At 45.6% G+C, this 9,521-nt stretch overlaps 1 protein-coding gene across 2 annotated transcripts in view; it reads right to left on the reverse strand.

Moving 5' to 3' along the window:
* LOC132398382 (protein-methionine sulfoxide oxidase mical3a-like) overlaps nt 1-9,299 on the reverse strand; it is a 312,801-nt gene extending 303,502 nt beyond the window's left edge. Inside the window, exon 1 of one of the 2 annotated variants that reach the window (XM_059977725.1) lies at nt 4,460-7,900. The gene's annotated coding sequence lies outside the window, so the exon portion shown is untranslated. Of the gene's footprint in view, nt 1-4,459; nt 7,901-8,497 lie in introns of those variants that run through there. The other variant, XM_059977723.1, reaches the window with a different exon arrangement.
* Nucleotides 9,300-9,521: the final 222 nt, after the last annotated feature.

Raw genomic sequence — 9,521 nt, forward strand, 5'->3', positions numbered from 1 at the left:
TATCTTAAGGTCTCATAGATAGGCTTCCCTCTTATCAACCTTTATCACATCTCCCCTTGCAGTCAATTCCCAGACTCTCTCAAAAGCCTTGCCACTTCTCCTAAGTTCAAAGTAAGTTTATAAACCAAGTATGTATATGTTACCATATACTACCCTGAGATTTATTTTCTTGCAGGCATTCACAGAGAAACAAAGAAACAAAAACACTAGAATTGATGAAAAAGTATACACAAAGACTGACAACCAACATGCAAGATCATGAATTTAATGCGGAACCATGGCGGCCAGCTGAACTAGCATGTGCCTCCACTTTATCATTAATGAAGCCAAGGATCCGAGAAGCTTTGATTAGAAAAATGAAAACCAGCTCTCTCACATTTCTGTGCAGTGATATCACGTGTTGTATCTTTGCAACTGTTTCAAACCATGACCTTCAATGTACTCCTTCCATTTCCTGCACTTTGCTTTCACCCACTCTCAACCCCTCAGAACAACTCTTTGTCTGTTCTTGCTCCTGCCTACCATCATCAGCCTCCTCAATCATCAACACCCCTCCCAACTCCTCTGATGTATTATCACCAACATATCACCCCCTTGCTGGTTCCAGGAGGGCTATTACTTCAGGGGTTTCCACCAAATGATTTCATTATATACACAAGTTTATTCAAATGACTACAATTATCACAATAGCTTTTGTGCACCATTTGGAACTTCATTAAACACACTTTTTATAGCTTTGAACTAAAGTACAGTTATCACTGTCTACAATACACTCAAGCCCTTGACAGACCCACTGTTGTCCCCGTGGATGCCATGTGCTCCATCTCCAAACACACATAGATATGGACGTAACCCTGAAAGAGGAGTAGGCAGTTAGTTTGGGCAGTACTCTTGACTGTCCGTCCGCCTGGACTCATGAATGGCCAGTTTCGCCAAGCCAGCAACAAACCTACCAGGAGATCCACCACCGCACCCCCCCCCCCACCCCCCGTCCGCACTGGGTGACCACAGATCATGAGCATGGGGCTGAAATGTAGTTAATACCCAAGAAGCAGCCCCTTCAGATACTCAAATAGAAGCTGCAACCTCTCATTCTCTGTGGATATGTGGTACACTGTCTCCTGCCAGCCACAAAAATGACTGGTGAATGAGGAACTGACTCAAAAATTGAAACTTGGTACTGCTCTGTGCAACACTTTCCACTCTAGATTCCCAATGTAAAGACCAAAAGACACAAGAGCAGAATTCAGCCCATCAAGTATGCTCCAACATCTGATCATGGCTGATTTATTATTCCTTTCCACCCCATTCTCTTTCCTACTTTCTATAACCTCTGACAACCTTACTAATCAAGAACCTATCATATCACCCTTTGCTATAAATATGCCCAATGACTTGGCCTCCACAGCCATCTGTGCCAATGAATTCTACCCTCTTAAAGAAATTCCTCCTCATCTCTGTTCTAAAGGGACATCCTTCTATTCTGAGGCCATGTCCTCTGGTCCTAGACTCCCCCACTACAGGAAACATCTGCTCCACATCCACTCTGTCTAGGCCTTTCAATATTTGGTTGGTTGCAATGAGATCTCCCCTCATTCTTCTAAACTCCAGCTAGTACAGGCCCAGAGCCATCAAACACCCAAGGGCAGAGGACTTCTGTATAAAAAAGACCTCCATTATGGACCTCACTCACTGCTGGACACACTAATGCCCACTGCTTCCTGCACAACCCTTTGCTTCCTCCCCTAGGTGACCACTACTGATGGTGTGGTATTTACCTATGGTGGGGTGGGTAAGTGCTATGCATGACACCCCTTCAGTCCAAATCGCTGTTTGTGTGGGCAGGCTCTGCCTCACCTCCACCCTAATCACTGCCCTTGTCCTTTTTTTTACAAAAATACCTTTATTAAATTGCATTCTATGATACCTTAAAATACAAACAAAAGACAACAACAGTGACTAAATACAATTGCCTATTCAAACTAAACTAAACATTCCCAGCCCTTTCAAGAATGGCATTTATCCCTTGAGGCACCCAATGGTCTCGGAATATCTCCATGGTTCCCATGGATGTTGCACGTTCCCTCTCCACAGTTACCCAGGAATGGGCACAACATGAAACATCACCAGACACTCCATTCAGGTGGAACCCTCATCTTCTGTGAGTCCTAGAAGCGATCTTTGCCAACCACAGAAGCAAGTCTACTAGGACATTCTCATCCCTCCTTACTGGATAACCACACATAAATATTGTGGAACTAAAGTGCGACCAGAAGGCGAAGAACAGTCTCTTCCAGCCCAAGAGTGACAGACAGCTAGGAGATCTGTGTAGAAACTAATGAGTTTGTTACAAGACGCCCCTCTATGCAAGAGCCTCTACATCAGGCTCCCGGTGTATATGGGAAGGACACCCGTAAAGGGACTTCCACTGGGATCCCCCTCGCTCCCAGTTGGAAAAACCGACCGCCACACTGTGTCAGCACGGTGGGCTCCTTGTCCTCCTCCACTGTTCCAACAAAGCTTAGTGTGTGAGGTTGAGAAACAACAAGCACCCCTTCTTCTGAATGGACACAGTGCAGCCTTCCATACTCGACACTGTTCAGCAATTGCAGGTACAGGTCCACCCCAGGTTACGAAGGCCCAACTTTTGTACAGCCTGTACATATAATAGATGGTTTTTGAGTCCAGTGGGATGGATTTGCCAGCTGCCACAGGGATCCTCTGTCAGTTGGGAACTCAGTTCACTATTGCACTTTCAACTCGTGAACCATCCAGGTTACAGTTTACAGGGACAGCACCATGTAATAGCTTAAGGAGGACCTGCAGGACAGTTAACACAGTGGTTAACACATTGCTTTGCAGTGCCGGTGATTGGGGTTCAATTCCCAATGCTGTCTACAAGGAGTTTGCACATTTTCTTCATGACTGTGTGGATTTCCTCCAGGCACTCTGGTTTCCTCCCACGTTCCAAAGACGTAGGGGTCAGTTGGTTAATTGGTCACATGGGTGCAATTGGACGGCGCAGGCTCATTGAGCCAGAATTAATTTGATGATGTAAACTAAAAATAAACAAGAACTGCCATTATTATTTCAGAAAATCCATTCCTTCCTGTGGTAATATCACTTAATTACCTTGCAGGCTGACTTTCTCTTCTAAATCTTACCCTATTATTGTTTTCCACACAGCCCTGTCATCCCTAGTTATCCTGATTCTCCCAGCTTCCACTCTACCCTGCCATTCTGTCCACTCCACCATAACCCCTCTCAGATATTTCCTTTCATCCTGTTCTTCCTCCCTCTTTCTCTGTCTCTTCACACTTGTTTTACCTCTAACCTTTTCCCGGTTCTGATGACAGATCAACCAGAACATCAATTCCACTTTTCTCTTCACAGGCACTGCTCCACCCGAGTACTTCCAACATCCCCACCTTTGAGAAAAGGTTCCTCAATTTTCCTACCAAAATATATATTTTCACATAAATTCTGTCTTGGATTACAACTAGCCACAATTCATAATTTATTAAAGTATGCGTATGCTATCATATACTACCTTGAGATTCATTTCCTTGGAGGAAATTATTGGAAATCCATAATTTCTACTTTAGATTACAGCCAGTAGGCATTAACCCACTTCATTACTCTGTTTAGAATCATGTACACAGGAACAGACCCTTCAGCATATTGAGTTTATGCTGACCTTCATTCTAATCATGAGGGGCATAGAATGGGTAAATGCACTTCCATGGCTGGGGAATCACGAATTACAAGGGAGAGGTTTAAGGTGACGAGTGAAAAGATTTAAGAGGAATCTGAGGGGCAAATCATATACACAAGAACTTCTGCAGATGCAGGAAATCCAGAGCAACACACACACACACACACAATGCTGGAGGAACTCAGGTCAGGCAGCATCTATAGAAATGAAAAAAAGAGTCGAACTTTCCAGCTGACAGCCTTCTACAGTACTGGAAAGGAAGGGAGAAGACGCCAGATTAAAAAGGTAGGGAAGAGGGAAGGAGGACTATCTAGGTGATAGATGAAGCCAGGAAGGTGACTTTTTCACACTGCGGGCAGAACGTAAATGGGACGAGTTGCCAGAGGCAGGTGCAATAATGACTTTTGGAAGACAGCTGTATGGGGATATAAACAGGAAAATTTTAGAAAGTTGTGGGCCAAATGGGATTAGCTTGGATAGGCATCTTGGTCAGCATAGACCAGTTGGGCCAAAGGCCTGTTTCCATGCTCTAGGACTCCACATTAATCCCACTATATTCTCCCCACATTACCATCAACAACTTCCCAATTCCACCCCTCAACCACACACCAGAGACAATTTAGTGGCTAATTAACCTCCTCCCTGATGTCTATAACTGTCCTCCATGTTTCCAATTTTGCACACTCTCCTAGGTTTAAAAACCTAGCTCAGGTACCCTGGTAACCATAAAAAAATCATAAAGACCAGGGTTTCCGAGGAAGGACCCTTCGCGAACGTCCCCAGCTAGTCTGAAATGCAGTAGTTCAACTTTCCTCTGATTTCAGTCCCAGAAGTAATATGGAATCCATATGGTCACTGTTCCACTGACCCACAGGCTCCTTTACACCTGAAGACATAGGAGCAGAATTAGGCCATTCAGCCCATTGAGTATGGTCCACCATTCCATCATGGCTGACTTACTATCCCACTCAACCCCATTCTCCTGATTTCTCCACATAACCTTTGATGACCTTACTAATCAAGAACCTATCAACATCCATTTTAGATACATCCAATGGCTTAGCTTCCACAGATGTCTACAGCAATGAATTCCACAGATTCACCACCTTCTGCTATCAAAACTCCTCATCACTGTTACAAAGGGACATCTAGTATTCTGAAGCTATGTCCTCTGGTCCTAGACTCTCACACTATAGGAAACATCCTCTCCACATCCACTGCATCTAGGCCTTCAATATTCAATAGGTCTTGATGAGATTCCCCCACCCCCCCGCCCCATTCTTCAAGACTCCAGGGAGTACAGGTCCAGAGCCATCAATCACTCCTCATACGTTAACCCTTTCATTCCTGGGATCATTCTCGTGAACCTCCGCTGGACCCTCTCCAATGCCAGCATATTTTTATTTCTAAGGCGCGCAAAACTGCTCACAATACTCCAAGTGTGGTCAGACCAATGCATCATAAAGCCAAATATCCAGCCTTGACAATAAAGCCAATCCCTCCAAGGCAAACTTGATGGGCTGAAATAGTCTAATTCTTTTTTTTGTAATTTATTTTTTATTGAAGTTTATCATCAAACATTTCCACAAGATGTATTTCAGATACTGTACATATATATCATATAATATTTGTCACAAATCTCCACATAATAATTATCTGAGGTATACACTTAGAGAAAGGAGAGGAGAGAAAGAACAATCAAAATAAGAAAACTATGTACAAAGTAGGGAGTGATCTTTTTTTACAACATATTCATTGACTTGTGAGAATAAAATCAAGCCTATGAGGCATTATGTAGTTAAACCATTTTTCCCAGTATGAATCAAATTGTTCCAGCTTATGATTAACAGATGCTGTTATCTTCTCCATTTTGTAAATGTCCATTGTAATTTCCATCCATACATTTAAAGTTGGGCTCTCCTGTGATAACCATTTCCTAGTAAAAGTCTTTTTACCAGTCACCAGCAGTATATTCATTAAATATTCATCTCTTTTTAACCATTCTTGAGGTATATACCCAAAATATATGGTCTTACTCTCTAAGGGTATTTCACATCTAAAGACGTCTTGTAGGGCATTGTGTATCCCACTCCAATAGTCTTAGGTCTTATAGTCAGACCCCAGCTCACTCCCTTATTCATGCTTTCAAATGCCCCTCCTGGGTTTGTCCACACTCAAAGCTCCCTTGGGTGTTCCACAGCCCTTCCACCTGTTAAAGAACACTTCTTATCATCCAGCAGGCTGTGGCACTGTAAATTGCGGACCCTAGTTTGCTTCAGAAACACCACAGCCCAGCAAGCTCACTCTACTAACTGCCAGCATCCCTGACCCATCAATTAGGCAGCCATTAAGACGACAGCAGATAATGCCAAGAGTATTTTTATGACCAGGCTGATTACAGCCATTTCACGCTCTCTCGCCCCGATTCAGACTGAGGCATCACTCAGAACCTGATTGTTAAAAGTTCCAGTGCAAGGCAGCGCACTAGAAGCAGTTGCCAATGCCATGTGCAGCAGTCTCGGACTGTCCATATGAACACAGCACTCTGCCTGCCAGCCACCTACAGAGCCAAACTTCACCAGCAGGACGCAAGATGGCAATCATCTCCATCCTAAATCTATTCCCGTGTCCCCAGGATATGTCCTCTACTTCTAGTTTCACTTACCAGAGGAAACAATTTTCCTGCCTTTATCTTATCTATCCATTTCATAATATTATGTGTTTATCATTTTTCCCCTCTCGTTTTTCTAAATTCCAATGAGTAAAGTCCCAGGCGACTCAATCTCTTCTCTTACGCTAACCTTCTCATCTCCAGACTCAACCTGGTGAACCTCCTCTGCACCATCTCCAAAACCAGTATAAATTCCCTCAAGTAACTGCAAGCAGTACTCCAGGCATGTTATATATGTTTATATTGTACACAATATATAATTATATATGTATACAATACATATATATTGTATTATGTTGGTTATTATATATAGCAACAATCATAATACTTATACATTATAGTTGGGGCAGTTAATATGTAGAACTGAAGGAACAGGGGGTTCTTGGGTCAGGCTGAGAGGGGAGAAGATGGTGGGATAGAGAAGCCAGGCAAGATTTCAGGAGGAAACAACAGGGCCTTGCCCATGTTTGGATCGCCTAGAGCACCACTGCCATCTCAGAGACTAGGCCCAAGAAGGGAACCTCACCTGGAGGGAAGCCGCCTGAGATTCGGCCACAGCAGGCCCAATGGCTTTTAATGAGGAAATGGAGGCCTGGATTGTCCTGGGTTTAGAAGGTAAAATGCGCCTTAAAAATGAAAGAATGAGAGAGGAAGTGGTTCGGATGGAAGCTGCAGTATCCACAGCCCCATACGATGTGTACTGCGCAGGGGCAGTTTTGTGTAACTCTCACTTTCCAACAGAGTGGAGGCATCAGAAACCTCAAAGACGGAGCTGGGGCTCTGGAGCCCACTGACTGAGTAATGTAATGAAAGGATTATGAGTGCGTGTGAGGCAGTTGCTAACAGAGAGAAAGGAGAGACTGGTAAAAGTTTGGAATTGGGAGAGGTACAGGAAAGAAATAGAACAGAAACCCATAACAGACCAAAATCTGAATGTTTCCTCTCTCACTCACCATCCATCAGGCTCAGTGACTTGCAGGGGCAAACAGGGTGAGGAACCATGTTTCCCTCACCACTTCCCTCCCACAACCAGGCTTCACACAAAGGCCAGAAGGACTTTGGGACCACAGGTTACAGATTTCCACCTCAGCCACAATTCTCTGGCTAAGAGGGAAGGCAGACCCAGCCCTCGCTCGCTCTCTCCTGTGATGGAATGAAACCATCAGTGTAAGTCACCGGGGCAGCAAATGTACAGCCGTCCTGTGCTCATAACACAGGTAAAAACAAACTGCGATCCAACAGGTCCAACAGCTCTGCGGCCAGTGGAATTAGACCAACAGTGAAGATTTGCTGATTTAATCACATCAAAGGCTCCGGACAGTTCACAGGCCAGTTTCTCTGAACACAACATTCCCCTCATAGACAGCTCACAGATCCTAGGCCCCACTCTCCTGTGGGAGAGAGTGGAATGAATCAGATGCCTCCTACCAGAGTCAGCAGGAAAGCATTTACAAAAACACACAACCGAGGCACAGGCCCAACAGCAGAATTTCAGCTAAATCCAAGGGAGTCTGATGCTCCCTCAGAATCGGACTCCCAACACACACACACTGAGCAGACCATTCATCTCAAGCGCAGGATACGGAGAGGGACAGTTTAGTCTGCATGGAGAAACTGGGCAGAGGGGCCTGTTTCTGTACTGTATCGTTCTGGCGCCTGCACTGTCCGCAGATAGCAGCCAAGAAATATCTCACACCCTCTGTCTGCCAGCTTAGGACTGGCTGCAGACCCTCCCTGTGCCTAGTGGCCCAGCGGCAGATGCCCGCAGCCCCTCACCCAGGACGGTTGGAGCCCTCGCCACCCGACCCGGGCACCGGCTCTGTCCGAGGGCTCTCCGGAGCCACAGTTCCTGCACGGGGGGCTCGCTCGCTGTCAGGCACTCTGGCCGTCGTGCACACACCAAGTCTCGCCGTGTGTGCAACTTATTGCACACTCTCTCAGAGCTCACAGCGTGTCCACGTCTCACGGACTCTCACGCCCGCTCTCCCATTCAGTACACACTCACTCACAATAGGCGCTCTCGGTCTCGGAGCACCTGGTGCACACTCAAAACACGTCACTCTCGGTAAATTCACGGCGCGCAGACTCGCCGCCCCCACCCAGGTACTCACCCTCCGCCCTGTCGCGATTTGGGGCCGTGAGAAGCCGGCGGCCTGTCGGCAACCTCCCGCTCACGACATTAGCCGGCCGGACTTCCCTCCGTCCCCGTCCCCGTCCCCAGTCTCTCTCTCTCGGCGCCTCCCACCGTACGGCCGCAAGGTCAGGGGAAGGAGGCCCATCCGGCCCCGCCCCGCCCCTGGGTCCGCTCCCCACCGCCGGCCGCCACCATCCGTCTCCCTCTCCCCGAGTGGGGGACATGTATCTGTGTACACGTGAGGGCGCGTATGTTTGCATGTTTAAGCACCGTGTGTATGTCTTGTGTGTCTGGTCAAAAATATGCTTGGTAGTGCGGGTGCCTGATAGTGTATGTGTGATGGTGCGTATCAGATATTTTGTGAGATAGTTTACATTTTGCGTCTGATATTTTGTATGTGATAGTGTGTGTCTGATTTGTTGTATGTGCGATGTGTGTGGCTGATATTTTGTGTGTGCAATAGTGTGTGTGAGAGATATTTTACATATGTGATAGTATGTGTCTGATATTTTATGTGTGGTTATGTATTGATGTGTATCTCAAATTTGTGTGATAGTTTATGTGCATAATAATGTGTTGATGTGTGCCTGATAATTTGCGAGTGCGTGTGTCGCTGTGATAGGGTATGTGTAGTAGTTTGTATTGGTGTGTTGCTGTGTGTAAGTATGTTAATCTGTGCCTCTTATGTGTATTTAAGTACCCAAGTGTGAGCATGTCTATGATAGTTGAATACGTGTTCATGATTGTGTCTGTCTATTTGTAAATCAGTCCATAATACAGTATCATAAAGATGTACACCACAGAATGAACCATTCATACCTATATGTCCAGACTAGCAACTTAAACTTGACCTCCTCACTCCCAGTTTCTGCTTATTTGGACACTTTAATTGCAGGGATGGTGTCTGATTGTCCTCCCATCCAGTCTCATTGATCCAAACTCATTCAGTGAAAGCAAATTCCCCATTGCCTCTCTAACTTATCTCCCCATTAACTACAACC

The sequence above is a fragment of the Hypanus sabinus genome, chromosome 8, assembly GCF_030144855.1.
Source record: "Hypanus sabinus isolate sHypSab1 chromosome 8, sHypSab1.hap1, whole genome shotgun sequence".
NCBI classification, from domain to species: Eukaryota; Metazoa; Chordata; class Chondrichthyes; order Myliobatiformes; family Dasyatidae; genus Hypanus; species Hypanus sabinus.